The sequence below is a fragment of the Silene latifolia genome, unplaced genomic scaffold (genome assembly GCF_048544455.1).
Source record: "Silene latifolia isolate original U9 population unplaced genomic scaffold, ASM4854445v1 scaffold_70, whole genome shotgun sequence".
NCBI lineage: Eukaryota > Viridiplantae > Streptophyta > Magnoliopsida > Caryophyllales > Caryophyllaceae > Silene > Silene latifolia.
In genome coordinates this window covers 5,667,207-5,678,283 of record NW_027413609.1, presented here as the reverse complement: position 1 = coordinate 5,678,283, position 11,077 = coordinate 5,667,207, and the positions used below count along the sequence as shown (strand labels likewise).

Sequence of the window (11,077 nt, the reverse complement as noted above, 5' to 3'; positions counted from 1 at the left end):
ATTTTCATATTTTCCAATTTTATTTCCTTTTATTTTCTTCTTTGAAATCCCGTCTTTGAGAGTGCTTTTGACGTAGATCAAATAAACTTTGTAATTCTTGTAATTCTATTTATTTTAATTATTTTGTAATTATTATTTTGTATGATTTATTTGTATGGCATTCACATGTTATTAATCTAACTTCCATCTTCGACCACATTGTTTGCTAAATTACGTGTTCACTGACTTAGTCTAATTTCACATGTCATGATTAATCTATGTTTGTTGCATTGCATGCATTACATCGACGACATATCAAATATAAACAACTTCCCTAATCATTAGTAGAGGCCGCTATCAAGGCGGGCGGGATTAGGTGTTTGAATTAAAGAGCTTCATAATACGTACCCTCACCCCTTACTCCAGTTATCTCTAGACATCCATATCCATTGGCATCTTCGAGAGTCATTCTAGACATAAAATGCTAAGGGTAACGAGTTCTTAATGTTCATGTCATTACTTTGTGTCTTGACATGACATGAGGTATTTGAACGGTTTCCAATTTTTTCCACAATAAATTGGTGGCGACTCCACAAATCAAGGCTTATTCAACCTTTCACCGGTTTTAATGCCTCACCAATCGGTAAAGGCCCGTGACGTGCTTTGGCAAACCAAGATTGCGTGGGAGAAGTGTCGCTACCTCGAAACCAACGTGCGGCACGGGTATCCCATGTCCACACACCCTTTTACTGATTAGGACCATGCCCCTCATCAATATATTCACTACCCCGACATTCGTGTTTGGCAAAGGTTTATGGGGTGGAAATTCTTTGGGAGAAATGAGCCTCATTCGGTGAGGAAAATAGAGGTTGAGATTTTGGATGCTTTTCTTAATGTCAATGGTGATGATAAATGGGGGATAAACATCCCTTACCACTTTGCGGTACATTTCACAAAGCAATATGACCCAAAAAATAGTTCAATTGTCTTAGGAGGATTGGTTACTAAAATTGCTCATCACTTATGCCGCTTTAACCAAGAGTCCACCGACTTGAGACTGTTACTTGTCACTAGAGAAAAGGGGGTTGGACTTGACTTTGAATACTTCCTATCTTGCAATTGGTTTAGGGATTCTCATCCAAACATGGTTTGGAAAATTGGTAGACAAGATTCACTTAGTTTACCGGAAGAGAAAAAAGAAATCAAGGCCTTAGTCCATACCAAGCCCTATCATGGGAGTGCCTCTTTTACCCCCACTATTTATCACTTGCCTCTTTGAGGTGAGGCACCCACCACCATTGAGCGGCGTGAGAGAGGTAAACCCTCTCAAGCACGCCATTCCACCTCTAGCATTGACATGATGGACATGATGCGTGATCTTAGTCTTAATATTACTACCATTCGTGATGACCAAAGACTTACATTGCATCCCATATATGATCATTTTCCTAGTGATGTGACTCTTAATTGCGCACATTTAATCCCCTAATTTAACCCATTTTGCGTACTATTATAATAGCTCATGGCCATTTTATCCGTCAAAACCTTTCTACTTTGCTTTCCTAGTGCATTATATGTGTCTTATAAGAAAGGAGATAATGAGGCGGAATTCCTGTCTCCCGGCATACTTGGAAGCTTGTTGACGATCTTAGATGGACTAGTATGAAGAGGAGGCAAGAACGACGACCAATGAATTAAGAATAAAGAGTATACGTAGATTATAGGCTTCTAAGGCAAGAGGGTGGAACACTGTGCCAAGATCTGTGCGTCCTAAGCACAAGACGAGCGGATTGCCACGTCCTGATCCGAGCGACTCCTACACGGGACGAGCGGATCATGTAGCTCTGATACGAGCGGCTTCCTTATGATCCGAGCGGATCTCCAGACACACTGGCCGTGCTTCAAGCCGATCCGAGCGGATCGTGGTGGGAGTAGCAACGTGATCCACGCATCTCCCTTGGAACTTGCAATTCCCTATTTAAAACTTTGCATTGTTATTTACTAATCTAATCTTGCTTAACCTAATGATGTACTACTATATATACTCCATTTGTAATAATCAAGGATATTAAGTTCCCATAGTAGAAAGCCCTCTTAGTGGAGGAAAACCTTTCTTAGATTAGATTAGGAGTAGATTAGAATAGATTAATCTCAATCATTCCACATTAATCTTTCCTTAATTATTGTTCAAGCTTTATTGTTATTGGGTAATTTGAAGATTATTTGGTTATTATTGGAAAATTGACAACTCTTCATCAATCAATCATGTTTTCTTCTATTATTCTTTTCTTTCCAATTGTCCATCTAAAAGTTTGGTATAATCTCTTTACTCTTTATTATTTGTTTCCTCACTTTCTTATCATGTTCATATTTGTTGTAATGATTGACACCATTGATAACATGTCTTCCATGATAACAAGTGAGTAGTTACTTAACTAGGATTAGTGGGGGTAATTAGGGGAAACAAACATGGGGTTTGACCTATGCTTAATCTAATATGTTTACATAATTAATTTGCTTGCTTGTTGTGATTTCAACCTATGCACATGTTATGTTTGATGAAATGCTAGCCTATGTATCCTTGCATTTTTTACCCATCTCCTATCTTTTCAATGAGGCTTGTAAGACATAAACCAACTCGAGCCACATTAGACCATGCATAGAGTTGAATAGGAGGAGACTAAGTCGACTTGTAGGTGTTGTACAATCTAGATGATTCGGCTCCGGGACATAAATCTTCCAAGGGCTTGTAAGATATACACTAACTTGATCCCATCACAACAATAAGTGTTTGCTCCTAATTGAGAACATGTTTATATGATCTACTCCCATGAATCCCCTATGAACCCATGACATCCTAGTATCTTTAATCAATTGTTTACATCTCTTAATTTATAGCTTGTTTTACTTTATTGCTTCTATTAGTTTTGACTAACCAACTCCAACCCAAATCAAGTGTGACACTAGCATAAATTGAGATAGATAGACTTAGAAACCAAAGCAAACCGTCCCGTGGATCGACCTCGACTTAACAACTAACTAGTTGTTTGTTGAGAAATATAAATGTGCTTGATTGAGAGCCCCAACGACACTCTCATCAAAATGGCGCCGTTGCCGGGGATGGTGTTTTGTGATTAAGTTCTTGTTTGTTTGTCTATTCTAATTGTGCTCTAACCTTGAGGAACTTGTTCCTCAAGGTCGTTCTTACCATTTTTGTGTAGTTTCCTTGGTCGTAGTTGTTTCCTTATCTTAGCTATGATGGCTCAAGACTTGACATATGGAGTTTGTGGTGGATCTTTTGAGTATGACTACAATAGCTATGGGGAGTTGGAGGAGCAATTCAACACAAACCTACCTTACAACTCATACAATGAAAATCCTAACTACTACCCCAACTTTTCCCACCAAAAGCCCCACATCCAATATCCACAACAACTACCCTCCCAATACCCACTTTACAATGAATTCCAAATGCCACAATACAACCACTCTAACACCCACCCACAACAAGAAGATGAGCATGAATTTGACATTCAAAATGTGGTTCTCCAAATGATGGAAGATCAACAAAACTTCTTCAAACAAATGCTAGAGGAGAGCCAAAATAGGGACAATGTTCTTCAAGGCATTGTTACCCAAGGCGAGGAGTTGGAAATTCAAATTGCCCAAATGAAGGAAGCCCAAGTAACTAGTCCTCACCATTCCTTATACATTGATCATGAATGTGAGTTTGAAGGAGTTACCCTTGATTAGAAGTGGGAAGAGACAATCTCTTTGAGCTCTTGTGAGTATGAAAGTGTGGTATTTGATGAAGAATATATGAGGTTGAGTAAGCCAAGTACTCTTAGCCTTTGTGAGTATGAGGGTGTGTCATTTGATGTGAACATTGAGGTGTTGGAGAAAGATTTAATGAGGAGGAGTGAAGCCCCTATCTATGATTCGTATGGAGAAAGCGATGATGACAAGCCTATGGAAGAAGCTTATGCGGAATATGTGTCTTGCAATGACTTATGGAATGAAGAAGAGGAATGGAGTTGTGAGATTGCCTCACTTGAGGAGCCCATCCTTGAGAAATTTGAGGTATGCTTCCATGAAGAAGATGAATGTCTCTTTCCTATTGCTTATAAAGATCATTTCGCACCCACCATGGAACCTATGGTTGTTGGAGATGATATGGTGGACCTTCTCAAAAAAGTCAAATCATCATATAAAAGGTACTTAGTGGAAAAGATCAAGAACAAAGTTGGAAATAAGCTTACTTGTGGAAATTTGGCACCCACAATCTAAATTCCTAAGGTACCCTGTCATCAATGCCATGAGAATTATCCTTCCATTATTGAAGGATTGATAAATCCAAATGTTATCATCATCACCAAAATTGAAGAAGAGGTTGGTGAGTGGAAGCCTCCGAATGAATATGGGCCATACTTCATACCTTGTGTTGACAAGAATCATGGGCTTGTTGGTTTGAAGCATTCCAAATACTCAAGTGCCAAGGGCAAGGTGAAAGACAGAATAAGTGACAAGCTCCCTTGGCCAAGTTTTATTTTGAATTGGAATAAACCATATTCATGCTTATTTGAGGATTATGCCCAAGCATTTGACCGGTTATTGAGAGCATTGAGCAACATGGACACCATCAATAACCATGGCAACAAGGAATGAGTTTGGTGGAGTCCTCCCTTAAACCACCATTTGTAAGATATCTTATCCTTTGACTTTGCGTTACACTTGCATTTAGTTATATACATATACATTTAGCTTGCATTTGTGAAATATTTCATATTACATTAGTTAGTTCATATAGTATAATTTGCATTTTAATATATCTCACATGATTCATGTAGATAGTTGCATATAAACTTGCATTCATGCATAGTCACTAATGACCAAACCTATTCCTTTCTACACTAGAAATAGTGCTTAAATCCGTTTGGGGAGGTTTGATCATAGGTGACCATAGCTTAATAGAAAACATGCATCATTTAGTATAGTGTAGACTGCATTCATTTGTTATATATGTCATATAGAATTGCATTTAGTTAGAGCATGCATTCATTCATATCATTGCATTTATTTCCATAAATTCAAAAATGCAAAAAACATGTACTTTCTTTTTCATTCCTACTCCTACATGTACATTGAGGACAATGTCCAAAATAAAGTGGGGGATGGGAATTTATATTCCAAAAATGCATAAAAATTGAAAAACTTCGAAAAATCCCAAAAATATGTTCTTTAATTTCATAAAAACAAAATCCATAAAAATTTGAAAATTTCAAAAACCAAAAACATGTTCTTTCCTTTGTAGTATAGAATTGTATATATTTGTTTGTTTGTTTGTCACTCTTATCACATTGGGTCGACTACGCCATATTCGAGAGACGAAGGAAATAGAAGACCGCATGGTATGATCTTTCCAAACCTCCTTTCTCCTTTTTATATGTTAATGACAATGTGGCTATATTTTGATTAATTCGGTATGAACAAACGTGTTGTTAAGAGTTGCATTTAGTTTATATGGCATAATAGTTGATAGAAGCATATGCATTAGAGTTGTATATATGTTAGTTGCATCGTGGCATGTAGTTGCATGGTTAGAAAATTTTGTGAAAATGCCTATTTGGGCAGCTTGACAAGTGTATATAAGGCCCTTGTAGATAATTTTTCTCCTTGAAACATTGTTTGCTAGAATACCCTGAAGACACCCTAAGATGTGTCATACTAGTATCTTTTGACCCATGGACTAAGGTCTAGTCAAGAGTACCTTGTGGTGTGATAACTTCTTGGCTACCGTTTATTCCAAGGTGACCTTTGAAGCCATGCAACCGTCCTTACACTTCTATCATCATATTTTGTCAACTAAAAGGGAATAGGCACAAAAAATCTCCAAATTGAGTTCAAGTACCAAAAAGAAAAAAAAAAGGTTTGAAAATTGCATCAATGAAAAGAGGAGTAAAAATAGACTCCTATGTTTTAATAAAAGTACTCTTGTTACAAATGGGGTTACTTTGAAAATGTTCAAAAAGAATGCAAAAGAAATTGTCAAGTATGAAATTGCCAAACATCAAAAACGGCAAAGAAATATTCTCAAAAGTCAAATACCACAAGAAATTGGGTGGTAAAACAAATCAAAAATCAAACTACCAATGTGGAACTCAAAAACATCTTGATCCCTTTTATCCAATGATCTTATTTGTTGCATGGTGGTGTTGGAATATGTGTCTCAACAATAGTGCGATCACATGATTTAATATCACAATCAAATCTCATATTAAGAATACGTAAGGGATGATTTATTATATAATCAACTGATCATCATTAATCGGTAATGATTGGCTGACTAGAGTTTGACATTACTGTCGTATGATGGTGGTGGTCAGTTGATCCCTTAAGGTCACACCTAAAGGACAACTCCCTTAATAGATAAATTGATTAATTGTATGACGATACAAGGTGATCAATTCTTTAAAATTGAACAATTCACTTGTGTGAGAGAATATTGATATTTTATTGTAATGAGATTAAATAAGATTTATTTTGTAATAAAAATGCTTTATTACTGAAATTGTTTATTATTTGAGAAACAATAGATATAAGAATGAATGGTTAGTTATAATTACAAGATGTTGTGAATTATAATTAAATGACCCATTTTATTTATGTGATCAAGTATCACTAGTCAATTTGTTGTATGTACTTTAATTAATTTATAAAATGATATTTATGTGATAAATATGCATTAAATTAATTAATAACATATAACATACTACATGTGACATATTGTGTGACAAGTGACAAATTGACAAAGTAAAATGGTAGTCCATTTTATATGTTGGACCGAAATGGAGGGAGTATTAGTGGGTTATGGTTGTTTTATTTTATTTGATAAAGTAGCATGATGATGCTGAAGAGTTCTGTAACTATTTTCAACATATTTGAATTACAGAATTCTCAAGATCTCATGCATGTTAGGTATTAAGATTAAATAAAAGGGTGATTAACAAACTTACTTGGATGAAGAAAAATTCCAATAATATGCTAATAATAAGAAGTATAATAAAACCCAAATCGCAGCTCCTTGAATAAAAATATAATCTGTGAGACCGTCTCACAATAACGCCCCAAGTGTTGCGCCTCTACTGGTATCCACACGATATGAGTATGTATGCTAGTACAAATTTAAGGGCAATTTTCTTCCTTTTTCTCCCTTGAGGTTTTGGCTTTCATAAAAATTGATCATAAAACATCTCCCCTTATATCTCTATATATAGGGAGTTCAAGGAGAATCCTAGACTATCTAGGATATGGAAAGTCTAATAAAATAATCTTTTATTATTCTTATTACCTTTATAATAATTAATCTATATTAATTATAATTGCCCAAAACGCATCTAGTGTGTGACCCTGTAGGACCGACTAAGACTACCCGAATCCTAACTCATTTAGGACTCAGACTACAAGCGGCTCCTAGCAGAACATTGTAGCCACATAAAACTAATCGGTTATACAATATTCCGGACATATGGGCACACTAACTCTTTCAGTATCCCACTTGCACTTATGTCCTATAAAGCACCATAATCTCTTTGCTTCTATCTCTTCAGATGAGAATAGGGTAGGAGAAGTGTCATCCTTATAAATCTCTATCTCTTTTTTCGAATCTCTGAGATGAATTGTTACAACAGACGACTGACTTTCACCTCGTCTGGGCATGGCCATGCACTTATACAATTCCCACTCTTCGAGAGGCCGAAGATGATAAGCTCCTTTCTCAAAGGAGAAGCAAATCCCATTTTGTCTAACCACATTCTGTAACACATTCCATGACAAGTTCAACGATCACCTTTATAGCCACCAGTCACGGTTGATGTTTGATGATGTCAAAACTAGCACTTCACATGTACAGAATAGTCAAAGACTCAGGTCTAAAGACTACCAAACGGTGAAAGAAACTTTGTTGACACTAAGCGATACCATAACAAAGTTCTTTGACGGGTCAGTCTAATACACATTCCAAACATGTATCCATGTGCCTGGTTTGATATCTCAATATCATGACTTACGGAACGTAGTCATCAGCCAACTCACATACTAATCATTATGAGGCATAAGTGTCTCTTTCACTATGCCCTGATTAGAGACTTATATAAATACATTATCTTATAAAACAGAGTTCCATAACCAAGTCACGCACTTGGTGATCTGGTTAAACAATGTATACTATTTTAGGACAAACATTCAATTATACGATAATTAAATGCAAAATCAACCTTTTAACATATAAAAGAACGTGTCATACAAACGTATCAATCATATCGAACATAACCTCCCACTAAAATAAAGACCTCTTGGTAGTATCAAGACCACTTGCTAATGCGTCTTATACAAATCGCAGTGCTATGAATTTTCATATTATAATTACGAAAGAGGTTTTCTACGGGACATGCAGCCATTGCATCAATTATTATCTTACATATGTTTAATTTACCTTATCTGAATAAAGTGAAATCAATAGCACACGTTTGATTCTTAAATCAAATGTACTCTTTGTTTCTTCATGAGCAACAAAGTATATAGTTGTGTATATGTTTGAATTCCAAACCACACACTTTATTCGATGCTTCATAAGCAACAAAGTATTCATTTTAGTTGTAAAATTAGTCATAGTTTCGTACTTGAAACCATTTCAGCACACAATTACTTTCATTTAAACAAAATGTGTCCAGATTACAATCAGGAACCATACTTGTCTATTTGAAATTGATATCAATGTAACCAACTTACAATGATTATTTCTCATGTTGTCCATAATAGTCATCAAGACTAGATTGGCATCCACTCGTCATACGAGTACATAAACAACATCTTTGCTCTCCTACTTTCTTGTCTTGGCCAATGAGGCCATCTTCTTCATTGCTTGACTTTGGTGAGCTTTTCAAGCTCTCTTTGTTACAATTCACTTGCTCTTTGAATGGAGCATCTTCAATTTTCTTCTTCCATTGGAATTCGACTTCTTCCTATCATCCTTCCTATATAATGATCAACCATAAAACATGGTTCATGCAAACGGGGAGCTCTCATGGTCTTGTCAAGATTGAAAGTTATGCTCTAATCTCCCACTTCTAGAGTGAGCTCTCCATGCTTCACATCAATCACCGCACCCGCGGTGTGTAAGAAAGGTCTTCCTAGAATGATTGGAATGTTGGAGTCTTCTTCCATGCCAACAATGACAAAGTCCACCGGGATGAAAAATTTCCCAACTCTTACGGGAACATCTTCCCATATCCCTAACAGTGTCTGTGTCGATCTATCGGCCATTTGGAGTGTGATATTGGTGCATTTAAGCTCTCCCATCCCTAACCTTTTACTCACCGAGTACGGCATAACACTCACACTAGCCCCTAGATCACATAAGGCTTTGTTGATCGTGGTGTCGCCAATGGTACACGGTATTGAGAAGCTTCCCGGATCTTTGAGTTTTGGAGGTGAACTCCCTTGAAGTATTGCACTACTCACCTTAGTGAAGGCGATAGTCTCAAGCTTCCGGATCGACTTATTCTTTGTGAGGATGTCTTTCATGTATTTTGCATAGGCCGGCACGTGATTGATTAATTCCGTGAAAGGAATTGAGACTTCCAAATTCTTCACAATTTCCATAAATTTTCCAAGTTGGTCATCAAATTTGGGCTTGGCTTGACGACTCGAAAAAGGAAGTCTAATCACAATGGGCTCCTTCTCCTTGACCTTGCCTTCATTTTTCTTTGAAATTTATTCTTTTGATGGTTCTCCATCCTTGGAGTTTTGCACAATTTCATCTTTGTCACTAGCTTCCACAACTTCATCCTCAACTTGCTTCTTCGGTGCTTCATACCTTGTACCACTCCTCAAGTGAATGGCACTAACCGTTTCATGTCTTGGGGGATTACTTTGAGGTGGTAATTGCCCCTTTTGTCTTAGTGAGCTTGAAGATGCTAGTTGAGTTAATTGGGTTTCCAACATTTTGGTGTGAGATAGGATGTTGTTGATGGTGATTTCCTTTGCTTGACTATCCTTTTGCATTTGAGTGAAAAACTCTTGTTGATTCTTTTGCATTTGGAGGACCGCTTTTTGAACATCAAAACCTTGGTCATTTTGATGATTGTATGGAGTTTGATTTTGGTAACCTTGGTTTTGGTTGTAAAAGGGACTTTGATTTTGGTTTCTCATGGGAGGTGGGGTGTATGTTGGTTGAGGGTTTTGAACATTTTGGCTTTTGTATGAGAGATTTGGATGTAATTTGGTGTTTTCATTGTAATAGTTTGAATAAGGGGTACCACTCTTGTATGCTTGGAAAGCATTCACTTGTTCATTTGTTCCCCTACATTCTCCTTGGTCATGTCCCAAAGTTCCACAATTCTCACATATCCCACTTGGGATTGATGAAGATGCCTTCATGGCATTAACATGATGCTTTGGTGATTTTGAGGCTTCTTCAAGTCTAGCCATAGCTTTTTCAAACTTCAAATTGATGGTATCAATGTGAGCACTAAGTTGAGCGCCCAATTGAGTAATGGAGTCGACTTCATGCTTTCCTCCTCTATTAGCCTTGCGAGGTCTACTATATTGTGAGTTATGGACCGCCATTTCCTTAATTTTGTTCCAAGTTTGATTGTCATCAACTTCGGTGAACATTCCATTTGATCCCATGTTGAGAATGTTCCTTAAATCTTCATAAAGACCGTTCCAAAATTGTTGTACCAAGAACCACTCGCTAAGTCCATGGTGAGGACATGAGCGACAAATTACCTTGAATCGCTCCCACGCTTCATACAAAGATTCTTCATCCCTTTGCTTAAAAACAGTGATTTGAGCTCTTAGCATGTTAGTCTTTTCCGGTGGATAGAACTTTTTGTAGAAAGCTTGAGCCAACTTTTTCCAAGAATCAATTCCGAGAGTAGCCTTATCAAGGCCTTTCAACCATTGTTTTGCGGTGCCAATTAGAGAAAAAGTAAATAAGACCCATCGAATTTTGTCTTGAGTTACACCGGTTTGAGAAATCGTATCACAATAGTCACAAAAAGTCTCCATATGAGAATGAGGGTCTTCACTAGGCATC

The 11,077-nt window shown here is 36.9% G+C and overlaps 1 non-coding gene across 1 annotated transcript; it reads left to right on the top strand.

The window, feature by feature from the left end:
- Positions 1-10,735: 10,735 nt before the first annotated feature.
- Positions 10,736-10,842, top strand: LOC141640079 (small nucleolar RNA R71). The gene has a single exon (XR_012542825.1). It is a non-coding gene; the product is annotated as a small nucleolar RNA R71 (small nucleolar RNA).
- The last annotated feature ends 235 nt before the right edge of the window (positions 10,843-11,077 follow it).